Here is a 15,689-nt window from a genome sequence, read left to right as displayed (position 1 = left end):
GGGGGGAGGGGGGAGAGGGAGGGAGGGAGGGAGACTCTCAGTCTATTTCCCCCTCTTTCAGTGAATTCAATTACCACTTCATTAGTCTGATGCTCTCTTGCAGGCAGACCAGTTGCAATACATCTTCATTTCCTTTGTCTCAGTCCAGTTCCCAGCAAGGTAGACTCACTAATTGGGGGAAAAATGGCTGTAGCCCTGCCAGGCCCGAACGTCAGAGCATTTATCAGATGACAGCAGGCCTGTCTGGGAGGAGGCTAGCACAACCTTTCTCACCCTTTTGCCCCCCCCCAGATGTTCTAGACTACAACTCCCATCAGCACCAGCCAACCTAGCCAGTGTTACATTGTATTGTAAACACAAATGTGTTACAGATCAAGAAACTGAAGGTAGCATGTATGGATAAGTGTAACTACTGGTGAACAGTAAAAGAGAGAGAGCGAGAGAACATTCATAATCAAAGAAGAGGACAAGAGGGCACACCTTTCTTATTTACAATTTGCATATGCTAATTTATATGTAGAGATGCCAGTTTTGGAAGAATTGTTGCAATTAAAACAGAAATGCAATACATCTCCCACATACAGTACAGAAGATACAATGTGGTACTTGATGTTGTGATGACAAGATTGAGAAGAATTATGCAAGGCTCTCTGACTTCCTGGAAAGAGAAAAGGTGGGGTATACATATAATAAATACATGCATACACCTCGCCATACACCTTCTCACCCCAGCTGTGGTCTGGGCCAGAGCGCACGGCAAGAGGAAGAGCGACGCCAGGAGGCCCTGCTCAGCGGGCCCTGCTGAGGTCCCCACCTGTGCCAGCGCTTGACTCCAGCCCGGCCCTTCGCTCAGGCAGTGGAGCTTCTCGGGCCGCAAAAGCTGCACCGTGCTGGCTACGGCTTCCCTTGCACCGTGGCCTAGTCTGCACAGGCGGATTTGGCATTCGGATCAGGCGGGCAAGTGCCCGAGGCAGGTGCCTCGTCATGACCACACAGGGAGCAGGAGGACACCAACAGACTCTTAGCTGCCACGGAACTGCCAGCAGGGAGGCCACATGGCCCGGTCTGCAGGAAGCAACCCTTCCCTTCAAAGCCTATGGGGACAGGCGTCTGCTTGAAGGCTGTCCCGTCCAAGCCCAGTTTAAAAGTGAGGAACCCCAAGGAGGAGGGCCAGGAGGCCTTGGAAGCCCCCTTCCGCAGCATGTGGACAGAGGACCTGTTGGTCTGCTGGCCTGTTGGTCCCCTGCTTACACTCTTTCCCTACTAGGATGAGAAGTATTTCTGTTTTAATCAGAGTAATTTGTTCCGTTCGCTCTCTAAGAAATCCAAGCCTGAGTTTCATAAACAAATGAGGTAGGTTCATAAAATCAACCTACCTCATTTCTTCCATCTTTTTTCTTATTGCACAAAATCCATTGATGCAAACAGATAGAATAGTGGCTCCGTTGGTAACCCCAGGAGGGCTCTGTCTGGAAGCACCCTTGGTTTCAAGAGATGCAGTAAGCGTTTCTGTTAAATGTTCAAAAGAGAATGCTAAAGTGATCATCCAAGGGAAATTGCCTCTTCAGCCATTAGGCAGCCATTTCCCATCCATCATGGCTCCACTGTAGGCTCCATTAGCCTTTGGGAAATGCGCAAGTTAGCGTACATTTACAAAAACATAGTAATTGTTTTAATTACATAGTCTTAGATTAACTACTCCCATTTATCAACCCACTGAAAAAGAACCACAACGAGACAACAAGGAACAGCCTCTGGTGTCTATCTTTCTACCTGGAAAAGCAACTTGCTGCCTTCTGAATCAAGACTGCCCAGTCTTGGGGCTTTGGGGGGTTTTTTTTGGCTTTCTCTGAGATCACTCAGTGATTCAGCTCTCACTTGTGACTGTACAGATTTGTCAGGCAAACTTGTGTTCCCTTCACAACTCTGTTTTCAGGCAGGCTTTCAAAATGTTTTGAGAAAAAAAAAAGTGCCATCATCGGTTTGCAACAGGCATGGGAAAATGCACATTGAAACAACCAGAAAAGGAATATGTATTCCTGTAGAATAGTTGCAGCTTTGGGTAGAGCTGAACAAGAGCTGTGAGTAAATGGCCTCTTGAAATTCTTTAACATTTTTGTGGCCAGAGAATTGGTAGGAATCCTTTCACTGAATCTCTCCAGGGGACTCTGGGTTTCAGGGAAGGGGAGGGGGGTCCAAATTAGGAACAACAGAAGCACAGCTTCTTCGTTCCTTCTCTGCCCAACCTCTTTGATTTCTTGCTGCTATTCAAGGCAGTCGCAGGAGCGGCATCTGTGTCGGCAGCCTGACCACCCTTTTGCATTTGCCACACTATCAGGAAAAAACTGAAGACATTTTGGCTCAGCAGTTCTGAGCTTGTACTCCATGGCATAACGTGGACATTAAATATTCTCTGACCGAATTTGCCACCTCGAACAGACTCGGTCCAGGGTCCTGGTTGTGGTTCCCCTGCCTCTGGTTAGGGGGCCTAATGTGGCATACTCTGCCATTGCTGGCACCATGTTTTGGGGGGCCCTTGAGCAAGACACTTTCAAAAGTCCTTCTTTACTCAGCCACCCTGTTCTCTCAAGGCCACTGCTGCCAGCCGCTGTTCTCCTCTTCCTTGTCCTTTCCACCTGCTGGCCAGGCAAGCGGCTGTGAGCCAGCTGGCTAAGGCAGTGGCCACCACGGCTTCTCACCACTGATCTTGGCTTGCTTTTTTGCTGACACCCTCTGGCTCCAACGGAAAGCCCTCTATTTGAAGGGCTGCCCAGTCCAAGTCCACTGAGGAAGAAGGATGGTTCATACATTCAGATCAGTCAATAAATAAAAATACCTTACAGAGGCAGAAATGCAGCAGAAGCAGCATCCTTGGTTACTGCAGTTCCATGCTGGAGAAAAGTTGGCCAGTACAATTCCTCCCCCCATTGCAGATTTTAAAAAGCACAGAACTGCTGTCAAGGAAAAGAACTGGTTTTCATCATCCGCACACGGTACTGGAGGGAATCATTCTGCCTGGTGGTGCCAAGGTGCTGCTTGCACTTCTCCTGAAAGACTCCTTTACTTTCTCTTCTTCCTGCCTCCCCAACTCTCTCTTGCATTTCTCTGTGGCGTCCCCTAAGATGACCAGCGAGTTCAATGTGCCATCAGTACAACGTGTTTCCCCCATCAGCCTTGTGATTCATACTAGCATCCTCCCCTCTTTAGGAGAAGATGGTTCAATCATTACTGTCCATCTGCTGAAAGGGAAGAACAAGGACAAGGCCGCACTCTCAGCTGCGAATAAGGCAATGGCTGGGACAGAGCTAATTACTTCCCATTGGGCTAATTACAGCCCATTATCCTCATTCATGCATCTTGGAGCACAGTGGTGACCTTGGGATGTCCTAGCAAATATAAGACAGTGGGCCAATTTGCATGATCCCTGTGGCATGACAACAAGCTGCAGCAAAAACGAATTTGGCATCTGCAACATGTGCCCATTCTATACCAACTCCGCTACTTCATGTCAAGGTTGTTCACTTTTGTCCACTTGCTTAAGAGCAGGGCTTTTTTTGTCATAGAATGCACCGGAACAGCGTTCCGGCACCTTTTTTTGATGGATTTTTCCAGTGGATTTTACGAAGTGATTTTGAATCACCTGTCAGGCGTAGGTCAGCGGCAAAAATCATTAAAATAGTGCCTGCGGGCTGCTTGTGTGTCCGTGCTGATTGTGAGGGCGCTGCTCGGCTTGGGACGCCGCTCGGCTTGGGATTGGTGTGTGTGGTTGCCCGCTGAGTGCTTACTGCCGGCGGCGACCATTATCTTTACGTGTGTGTAGAGTGACTGGCTACTGGCTTAAAGGTAAATAAGTTCTTTATTTCAAAACAAGTTGGTGAATTGAAAATCTTTTTTAGTGTAAAAGTATGACTCCAAGACATGAGTTCCGGCACCTTTTTTTTTTTTACAAAAAAAGCACTGACTAGGTCTGCGGGCGTACGCACTGCTTACACTCAGGATGGCTTACAAAATATAAAAGTACAATATAAAATATAAAAGTACAATATAAAATATAAAAGTACAATATAAAACCTCAATTATTAAAACAATATAAAACACATCACAAACTCAAGAAAAAAGAGGAAAAAATAGAAAGTGCCACTGTGAAGGGAAAAATCCTAAAACATTTAGAACCGTTGGTTATTAAAATAATGGTCTTTACCATTAATGAATAAAAAGGTCTTTACCTGGAGCCAGAAAAAGTATAACGTTGGCACCAGGCAGACCTCTCTGGGGAGTGGATTTCCCCAAAACTACCAAACATCTGTGTCTCCTGGCTTTACAGTAATTTTACCTCCATTCTAAAAGGCTGAAATGTCTCTTTTCTGGACTATAGGCAGCAAGAAATCTAAGCTAAAGTATGTTGGTATTTGGGGCCTGTCCATCCACTAAAATGCCCTGTCTGAAAGCTTCTCCAAAATGGAATTTGACCCTGGAGCTGCAATGGGTTCTAAAACCCTGCGCTCGAACCAGACTTTTTCTGAGCTTGGCTTCTCTAATCACCCATACATACTCTGGAGGACAAAGATAAGCACTGACTGCAATTTCACAACACAACAGCCAACCATGGCTTGCTTTGCTTGGCTGTACGCTGTGTTGTGTGAACCCAGTCATGGTAACAGACCATTGGGACTGACTGCTGTAAGCAACCGTACGCCCAGGGGTCTCCAGGGTTTGCTCACGCCATGTTTACGTGCTGTGCAGTCTAAAAGCAGACCCAGTGAGCCATGATGGGCTGAGCCACAACAAGCGAGCTGCTTCGCACACCTGCGTCAGCCAGCACCCCACACTAGACCTAGGGGCACGGATGAAAGGTGTGCGAGTAATCTCTGCCTCCTGCTCCAGAGGAGGTTGCTCCTGCAGGAAGCGGGCAGGGAGGGCCTCTCTTCTTCACGCTGCTGCCCCATCTAGTGGTCACGGAAACCAGATGGAAGGATCCTTCCCTTCTGGCTGCGGAGAGTCTTCCACAGCGGGAGGCATGTGGCTCCCCCATCCCCCCCCCCGCAGGTGGCAACCAGAGCATCCTCCAGGATCCCTGCAGTGGCTCTCGGCATGCCACCAGGGCCCATCGTGGGGTTCTGGCACTTCACAGCTACCTGTCACCATGATTTAACACAGCCGTTACCTGTGAACCCCCAGATGGGTTTTCGGAGAGCAACATGGTTCTGGTTTGAGAGAACCAGCGCTTGCCATTATGTATACACATTTCTTATATTCCGCACTCTCTTCTCAGATCAATTTTAAAGCTACACAAGAACGTGTAACATCCATTTCCTGAGCCAAAGTAAAATCTACCTGCTACACTCCAGGAAGAACAATTCTCTTTTCAATTGTGGGGTAGGGGAGCAGTTTTGTCTGCCTCTAGCATTAAATCATTATACCCTGCTTTTTCTTTTCATTCTTTCCTTAGTCCCTGAGCCCAAGTTTGCCATGGTGTGTTTGTATCTGCTCTACAGGGAGCCATGGGTCTAATGGGGCGGGTAAGAAATAAACAACAACAACAACAACAACAACAATCTGATAGTTTATTTTTAAAAAATAAATCACTGAAAAGAAGGCACAAGAAAGGTAAATTGCCTTCAACCCTCAGATGAGTGTTGCTGTACTCAAATCACCTCTCTGCCATTTTGTCTCTTAAATTTTCAGTCTGTAGCTGCCACCATTGTTAGTCAGTTAGTCAATGCTTTGTCATTTAATAGCACTGGCCATTTTGACATAGTTTTCCTTGTTACAGTGTGTCTTTCTGCATCAAGGGATTTTAGGATTTTGGATCCCTTTTCTAGGCACACAGGAGCTGTGCACTTAACTGTTTAGCACAGCTAGCTTTGGAAAAAAACACTTAGAAACGGGAGGGAAAGACAGGGACATGAAGAAAGAGAGAAATATTTCCCTTTACCCTGGTTAGGCCTCTTCTTGAGTATTGCATCCAGTTCTAGGCACCACCATTTAAGAAAGATGCAGACAAACTGAAAAAACAATCAGAGGATCACAACAAAAGATATTAGGAGGCAAAGTACCCGGAGGAGGGCCTTCTCTGTGGTGGCGCCCCATCTATGGAATGCGCTCCCCAGAGAGGTCCGCCTGGCGCCGTCGTTATTTGTTTTTCAGCGCCAGGTTAAGACCTTTTTATTCCAGTGGTATTTTAATAAGTTTTAATATTGTCTTTTCTATGTTTTTAATTGCAGCCAGTGTGGGTCGGGAATTTTATTTATGTTATTTATGTTATATTTTCCATTGTAAGCCATCCTGAGGCTTTTTTGCAAATAGGATGGCATATAAATATTTTAAATAAATAAATAATAAAACAAATATGATCAGAAGACTAGACGCAAAGCCCTGGAGAAGCGCCTGCAAGACTGGGGAAAGGAAGTCGCAAGGGAGATGCGATAGCCCTCTTCAGGCACTAGAGAGGCTGCCACACAAAAGAGGGCCAGGACCATTTCTCAATTATCCCGGAGTGCAGAACACCAAATAACGAGCTCAAGTGACAGGATGCCAGATTCCCCCTGGACATCAGGAAAACTGTCCTGATGATTAGAGCAATAGGACAACAGACCCAATAACCAAGGGAGGTTGTGGTCTTTCCCACAATGGAAGTTACGGATGCTTGGAGTCCTGCCTTAAGCAGGGGGTTGGACTCAAGCACCTTATAGGTCACTTACAATTCTACTATTCCAGTATCTTATAACAAGCTGTGGCACATCGATTAGGATCCTTTCTTCATCCAGCCCAGTATTGTCGACACCCACTGGCAACAATTCCCAGGGATTCAGACAGAATTGTTTCTGCTCAACTGGAAGATGGCAGAAATCTAACCTGAGCCTTCTGCATAGCAAAACATGCATTCTAGATCACGTGAGGTTTTTTAAGAGCTCCAAAGGCAACTCCCAGCTCGGCAGATCACATGTGTGTTTACCCCACTTAATTCCTGCATTCACCAATTGTTCATGTAGGTGGAGATAAGTAAGACCCACAGACAGTGACTGCAGCCAAGAAATTAAAAGACGCTTGCTCCTGGGGAGGAAAGCTATGGCAAATCTAGACAGCATCCTAAAAAGCAGAGACATCACCCTGCTTACAGAAGTGCGTATAGTCAAGGCTTTGGTTTTCCCAGTTGCAATGTATGGCTATGAAAGTTGGCCCATAAGGAAGGCTAAACGCCAAAGAATTGAGTCCTTTGAATTGTGGTGCTGGAGGAAACTCCTGCGAGTCCCTTGGACCGCAAGGCGATCAAACCAGTCAGTCCTAGAGGAGATCAACCCTGACTGCTCTCTAGAAGGCCAGATACTGAAGATGAAACTCAAATACTTTGGCCACCTGATGAGAAGGAAGGACTCCCTGGAGAAGAGCCTAATGCTGGGAATGATTGAAGGCAAAAGGGGAAGGGGACGACAGAGGATGAGGTGGCTGGTTGGAGGCACGGGGGCAGTGGGTGTGGGGTTGGGTGGACTCTGGGGGATGGTGGAGGCAGGATTGCCTGGCGTGCTGTGTCCATGGGGTCGCGGAGGGTTGGCATGACTTTGCGACTAAACAACAAGAAAGACGCTGCAATAGATAAGCTTCCATTACAAATCTGATATCTGAGCATTACCTGAAGAGAGTTTCCTTTCCTACTACACAATCTCTATGTGGGACTGTGGTACAGCAGAGCAGCACAATACACAAGAGGAAATTGCGATTTCTTTCACTTTCTGAATCAAATGATACGTTCTTCCTGCTCCTCAAAAAAACCACCAAGGTTTTGTTAGTCACAAAAATAAAAGCGGAAGGTTACAATTGTCTAAGGAACCCCTGAATAACAATGAGGAGATGATGAGTGTGCAATAAATACCTCATGTAGAAAAGCCCCAACATGCAAATAAATTATAAAGATAACTTTTCTGACCAGATGCACTTTGTAAGCCATCCTGAGGCTTGTTGCAAAGGACGGGATAAAAATATTTTAAATAAAATAAAATAAAGTAAGAGGGGAAAGTGAGGCAGAAGGGGCGCAGAGATGAAAAGCAAGTGTCTTTACAGAGGCCATGCATATGAGGGGCTTAGGCATTGCCCCTCAGCACTTAGCATCTGAAGATGAGCAATGCACATTCCATGGTCTTGCCTACTGCAACAGTACATACTGCTGCTGTTTTTGCATGTGTGGTCTCTGACTTAACGTGGACCCTCGAACGAAGGCCCTCCAAAGCCCTGGGTCCCCAGCAGCCCTGGTCAGCTCTTGTAAACTCAAGGCAGTGGCTTCCTTAATGGAAACAATCCAGCTCATATTCTTCCTGTTCCCCTTCTGCCTTCAACGTTCCCTCGCATGACTGTCTTCTGCAGAGAGTTTTGCCTTCTTGTGATGCATATTAGAATGTCAGTAGGACATCAAGTTCTGGCTTGATTTGATCTCTTGGATGTACCCCTTAGCATGATGAGTGGGTTCAAGAGGATCAGAGAAGCCCACACGCCTCTGGGCCGGGAGGCCAGCCCTGTCTCCTAGCAGGGTCATCCATGACGGAATGGTCACAGTGAAGACACCAGCCGAAGACTCACCCGCTCTCTTTAGGAGTAACAGTCGCATCAGCAGAAGAGAGAGATATTTCTAAGGGCAATGGGGGAGGAGAAACTGCTGAAGGGCTATAGTTGAGGGTGACACTGGCAGAATCTTTCACAGACAATAGCGGTAATGTTATTCTGTCTCTAATGAATACCGTGTAGAAGGCAGCAATGGAAAATCACAGCCTAATAATTCTTACTTTGAAAATCCAATGATGAAACAATCCAAAACGAAATAAGAGATATATTTCTATTTAAATTCGTTATTTTCAAATTTGCCTCTTTGCATATGTAGTAAAACTTCCAGCATCCCTCCAGGCAATCACGTGGTAATGTTTTTTTCACATAGCTTCAAGCAGGTGAAACCTAATTTATTAGGTCTGATGTAACTAGCAAGCGTCAATAAGCCCCAGTGAAGCTCCTGGCTGCAGGTTTAATGTAGGGGCGAGTCGCTAATCGGTCTGATGCCACAATTGCTCTTTTCATACTATTGGTTTGGCTGTTCTGGTGTCATGGAAGCCAGGCAGTTAGTTGCCCATGGAAAACCTTGATGTTTCCCTTCTGGGAATAATATCAGCTTGTCTGCATTGTTTCCAGCAGCAACCCTCCACCTAAGCTGATACCAGTCCCAGAATGGGAGCATCCCCTTCCAGTTGCGCAGCCACACACAGGCAGCTGTGTGGCTGCGCAACTTGCTGGGAGTTGTGGGAAAGGGTTGTTTTGGTTGGTTTGTCTAAACATGTATAGGATTGTACCCTTAAATGCAACAGAATCTGTCAAGATCTGAATCTTTAATTCGCAAGACACTTTTAATTATATGCAAGTCTCCTTCAAGCGTGATCTCAGATGTGAATTTCAGCATGGAGGACGAGTTCCTAGGAAGGCGGTCTACTGCCATGATGGCAGCCTTTCTTTGAAGGCTGCCCTTCCAAATCCAGTGTGAAAGTAAAGAAGCATGGGACGGGACCCGGGTCAAGCCAGGGTCCAAGGAGGCGGAGCCGCCTTCAGCAGATGCCGCCGTAAGCAATCGGGGGGTCATGGCACGGCGTGGCCGCACAGGCAACCACGGCCTCCTGATTTGTGCCACACGCCTGGGAGAGGGCGACAGGGCACACGCCTCACAGCAGGGGCTCCTGGGTTAGTCCCCCAGGTCCTCTGGGTAGGACTGGGGAAACGGATACCTCCCCCTCGTGAACCCAGAGGTCTTTGCCCACCAGCACTGCACAGCTGGGCCAAGAGGCCACTTTACCCCAGAGCAGCTTCCCACGCCCTCTCAGTCCACCTACTGCAGCCCTTCTCAGGCTGCCCCTCTGCCACTGGCCCCAGTTCCTAAGACAGCCGGGAACCAGTGGGAAGCCCACACCTCTGGCCTTGAAGTTCTGAGCAAGCTGTGAGGAGCAAAGAGGCAGGTAGCAGCAGCGGAAATGGAAAACTACCAACAGACTGGGAGAGGCTTTGAGAGTCCAAAGGAGGTCAGTGCATCTCTAAAAGATACGTTACTATAGCAGCCTCAGTAGTAATTTACTGCAAGAATGGCTTTCCATTATTTTCCCGCACCAAAGGCAGCCTCATCTCTGCCAATTATTGCGCAGTGTTCCTGTGGCAGCCTATATTTATTAGCCTAGCAAAGGTGGGGGTGGAGAGGGACAAGGGAGATGGCTCCATTACAGCTACGTAAAATAAAACTTTAGTACCATGAGGAGCTGAGCAGGAGGGAGGTGAAAAACTAGAAGGGGAACTTCTAGTCTGCATGATTAGTCTGGTGCCAATTCTGCAAGCACCGACAGACTCGGAGGCAACCCTGCAAGTACCTGCAAGGTGAACCAGGCCACCTTCTCTCAGGCCACCAAGGGGAACCGTGTCGCTCTGTGGAGCCTGACACTAGGGACAGCACAGTCAGGAAAGAAAACTGGCCCAGTTTTGCCAACTCTGACAGGCAGAAGTTGGGCTTTTCCGGGGTTCAGGAAGAGAAGAATCTTCCACTCTCGGCATCTGTCCTGCTGTCTTTAAGGAGGCAGCACTCCTTCAAGCGACCACTCCTGAAGAAATCCAGCCTAGGTCCTATTACCAACCTGCCTCAAATAACATTTTCTTACGGAGGGTATTTCAGAGGACCACGGAAGAGCAACTGCAGACGCCTTTTGCGGAAACGGAGCATCGAGACCCACTCTGGTCTAGGCTTGACAGAGTCGCAGGGATGCATCAGCCTTGGCCACCTTGCTGGTCACCCTTGGCCAGGAGAGGCTGGGGCAGGCGGCCTTGAAAGCTGTGCTCAACTTCTCCTGGGCCTTTGACCCATCAGCCACGGTATCCTTCTGGATTCGCTGTATGGACTGAGCGTAGGAAACCTGTTTCAGTTTCAAAGTGTAGCATTTGGGGGTTTGTTCCCAGGTGATTTGGCTTCGGGGATGTGCAGGGTGAGCGCTCACATTTATACAAAGCTAGTGGCAACGATTGTCAGGTGGGTTTGGATTTCGGGGCCGCCAGTATGCTAATGACACAAGTCCTGGATCAGTGCCTGAACTCAGAGAGAGACGGGAAGAGGGCAGTAACCTGAAGCCGAATCCTGGCGAGAGGGGTGAGTGGGCGGCTCCCTGGACTGGGAGACTGGCTCATTCCAGACTGAAAGGTTGCATTGCCTTGGGAAGATCAGGTCCGCAGCCTGGGGGAACTTCTTGAACCACCCCTGTCATTGGAGGCCTAAGCGGCCACGGCAGCCCCGAGAGCATTTTACCAGCTTCCGAGGATGTGTCAGCGGTGGCCTCCCCCAGGCAGGCCTAGCCTGGCCACCGTGGGGCAGGAACGAAGAACCTCCGGCTGGAATGGCTGCGCTGCACTGAGGTGGAAGGCGCTGCTGGAAGCTGCCGTTACTGCAGGATGCTGCAGCTGGGAGGGACCCCTTTTTAGCATGCGACGCCTTGGCTGAGAGAACTGCACCAGCTGCCTGTACGTTGCAGGGCCAGATAACGGGGCTAAACAACTGGACACTTGGCTCCTTGAAAGCGCATCTCCCCTTACCAGCCTGCCCACATGGGAGGCTTCAAGGGATCCTGCATGGCCCTCCAGGCTGATTGGAGTCCATCCAGAGAAGCACTTGAGCTGATGAGCCAATTAGCTAATTGAGTTGTTAAACAGGCCACCACACCCAATTTTTAATGCAGACGTGTCAATTCTTTTCAAAGCTGTCTTTGAAACCACCTCACATTTTTAATAAAGTTATTCTCATGCTGGTCTGACTGATGTTTGTTTTATTGGTGGCATGATATTTTATTTCTTTTCGTTCATATGCAAAGTAGCATCAAGTACTGTAGAAGAAACAGGACATAAATATATTTGGTTATTGAAACCAAGGGCAAAACTTCCCACAACTTTTGGAGGTGGAGGCGAAGCGCAACTAGGAGCCGCAGCTGGAGATGCTCGCTGCAGGACTGCCCCCCATGCAGCAAAGGTAAATGCTGCATGTTGTAAATATTGCAAACACATTTACATGCGCAGAAAAGCGGCTCTCCAGGTAGGAACCCAGCCTTTTGCTTTTCTGTAAAGAACTGGGGGACAGGAAGAGATGTTTTGGAGTTCAGCTTCCAGCATTCCTGAACACTGATTATTGTTGGCAGGGGTTTCTGGGCGTTGGTCCAAAATTTTGGGAGATCAACTTTCTGCCCATCATCTACAGGATGCTAGGAAACCTATTTTGGACTAAGGGCCATGTTCATACCAGGGAGGGCCGTCACAGGTATCGAACCTGCGGTGGGTGAGCTGCAGCCTTGCCACTTTCCCGCCTACCCATGTAGGTGTCCAGCACATGCCCCATTCAGACTCATCCTGCTTGTATGTGCAGTAAGATATTGGCATTCATCTTCCTTTCCTAGTAGTGTCGCCAAATAAAGCTCTTCCACAGCACCTACACGCTGGGACAGCATTTTTATCACACTGTCCACCATAATGCAAAGATTACTTTCATGGTCAATCACCACCAGCTCAAGTCCCTCAAAGGCTGTCACAAAGAGGAGGGTCAAGGTCTCTTCTTGCTGATGCCAGAGTGCAGGACGTGGAATAATCAAGTCAAGTTGCAACAACCCAGATTCAGGCTGGATATCAGGAAAAGCTTCCTCACTGTCAGAGCAATGGGACAGTGGAGCCAACTGCCTGGAGAGGTGGGGGGCTCTCCCACACTGGAGACATGCAGAAAGAGCCTGGGCAGCCACCTGAGCGGGGTGGTGTGACGTGGTGTCCTGCCGCAGCAGGGGGTTGGACTGGATGGCCTTCATGGCCCCTTCCAGCTCTTCTGTTCTTTGATTCTACGTCCCATTAACTTAGGCTTGATGTTGGGATTTTCTTGCCCCCACTTGCACTGCTTGCACTGGCTGCAATTGCCACTTCGATTCCCATTCTGCCAGTTCACAGAGATCTCTTGGGAGGTCCCCACAATTGTGTTGGGTTTTAAACACCTTGACTAGTTGGGTGTCATCAGCAAACTTGGCCACTTCCCTGCTTGCTCCAGATCATTTATGAATAAGCTGAAACATCTTCATGCTAAAACAGACCCTTGTGCTAAGCCACCACTTACATCCCTCCATCAGAGAAAAATAGTCTTTATTCCTATTCTCTGCTTTCTAGTCATTAACCAGTTACTGATTTATAAGAGGACCTCTCCTCTTATTTCAAGTCTGTGAATTTTGCCCAGACGTCTTTGGTGAGTGACTTCGTTAAAGGTCTTCAGAAAGTCCAGGTAAACAGTGTCTCCCAGATCACCCGTCCAAGCGTTTTTTGACTCTCCCAATGAGCTGGAAAAGGTTAGTGAGACAGGTCTGCCCTTTGTGGAAGCCATGCTGATACCTTTTCGTGCAGCTTGTCTTTCTACATGCTTGCTGATCTGATCTTTAAACGATGTCAATGTTTTCGGCCAATTTACTCAGAACAAATGTTAAACTTTGATTTTGTTAATTCTTGATGTATCCCTTTAAAAAAAGATTACATTGGCCATTCTCCAGTCCTTTGTACAGAGGCTGCTCTTAAAGACATGTTAAATATTTTTGTAAGAAGCTCAGTAATTTCATATGTGAGGTCTTCAAAAATTCCCGACTGGATACCATCTGGGTCCAGTCCTTTAATAATTTTCGGTGTTTCAATAAGGTTGAGAATGTCCTTTCTTGTTTCCACTGCCATAGCTCCTCAGACATCCTTCCTGAAAACATCCGTTCAGGAACAGGCATCTGTCCCAAATCCTCCATGGTGAGGGGGGTTAAAAAATCATTCCATTTCTTGGCAATTTCCTCATCCTTCTGTAAGACTCTTCCAATAGTCCAACTGCTTCTCTAGCTGGTTTTCAGCACCTGACATATTCAAGGTATTTTTTTGTTCTTGGCCCCGATGAAGTCACCCATTATTTCAACATATAACTGGGTTGTTATTGTTGCTTTTTAATTGTTATTATTGAATCTATTTTGTTTTTCACTAGGAGCAGGTGGTGAATTGTAGATTAATAACTAAGAATAACAGCTACTATGAGAGGGGGAGACAGACCCCTCTGCCCTGGCCTTACCCTGTTGCTAAACTCACACCTCTGCTTATCTTGCTTATATGTGGATGTTTCATCATTGGGGCTCCTTGTGCTTGGAAAGCTCAAGAGTGGGATATATTGGGAGAGACAACATAGCCAAACTAGTTTTCTTGTGGGTGAATTGATGAACTGCTGAATAAAACACAATGTAAAATCAATAGAAGTTTACATTTTGTTAGTGGTAGCACACAGTTCTCACAGAAGACAGAATAGTGTTCCTTCTCTATTGAAATTGTATACTGAGTGGAAGTTGACACAATATTACTTCTTCCCCCATCAAGAAGAGCATTATTAGGTTGTTGTTGTTGTTGTTGTTGTTATTATTATTGAGTTCCTATCTAGCTGAGCTGCATATATTCCACTGACTCAAAGTATTCTTTTATGTTATGTTCATTATACGTGTATTGGGTGAAATTGCATTTGGAAGGTTGTTTCAGCATCTAACCAGCAACAGTTTGTGCCTCTATGTCACATGCAAATAGCCGTGGGTTTTATTTATTCATTTGTTTACTTGACTGTTTACATTTTATGTGCCTATGGAAGAAAATCACCAAAGCAACTTGTAAATATGAACATCAATTGCAACAAAAAATCTAGAGGATCTTGGCACTAAAGTAAAACAAACAGTCCTGCAGTGTATGAAGTGAATTATTACATCAAGAAAATACCATCATAAATACTATATCAGCCACAACAGAATAAAAACACTACAGGAAGCTCATTAACAAAAAAATCCTCCAGAATAAAAGTCCCCCCCTCTTGTTTTATTTATTTCATATTATGCATCTAATATGGAATATAATTGGAATTGTGAAAATCACCTATATTGGGTCTTTCTTTATTCATGTCAAACAATTAAAATAAATCATATTATTAAAATATTATATTAGAACTTATTTTAGAACAAGAAATGTAAAATTTAAAATTAAAACATGTACAAGTTAATAGGTACAGGTTAACTTGTACCTATATTGGGGGATTGACTATTTTAAATCCTAGGTTTAATGGCAACTCAGGTTACCATTAAAACTCAACATCACAGGTTGGACAGAATAGGATGCCTGCATCTGACGGCTTTCTTTTTTTTTCTATTTCTCGGATGGAAATGCACTGTATTACATTCTGCAATAATACAATGCATAGCTTTTGTAAGTGATCCATTGGGCAATGACTTTTAAATGGCATTCTGTTAATGATTTTTTTTAAATGGCACATTGTAGCACTTTATTAAATTAGCAATCCTTAAGCCAGCTCTCTTATAGGTCTTTTCCAATGTTAGCACTGCTTCTCTTGGCTTTTTACTTTCCCAGTTATCATCTATTAACATATTTTGCCATTTTTGCAGGATTGGCCGCAAAAATAGAATTCTAGGAATGAGATATATTTTATTGAGGCTATTGCCCTAACCAAGAAATGCCTAATCTGGACCATTTCTAAGATACATTTGAACAGAGTAATCATAACCAAGTCATATGGTTAAGAAAATGGTCATGAAAATTAGCAAGAGTCCCACCTCCCAAGTATCCCACTGGTTTACTTGTCCATTTAATCCTGT

The sequence above is a fragment of the Varanus komodoensis genome, unplaced genomic scaffold (assembly GCF_004798865.1).
Source record: "Varanus komodoensis strain SLA01 unplaced genomic scaffold, ASM479886v1 scaffold26, whole genome shotgun sequence".
In the NCBI taxonomy this organism is placed as follows: domain Eukaryota; kingdom Metazoa; phylum Chordata; class Lepidosauria; order Squamata; family Varanidae; genus Varanus; species Varanus komodoensis.
This window is presented reverse-complemented; position numbering follows the sequence as displayed.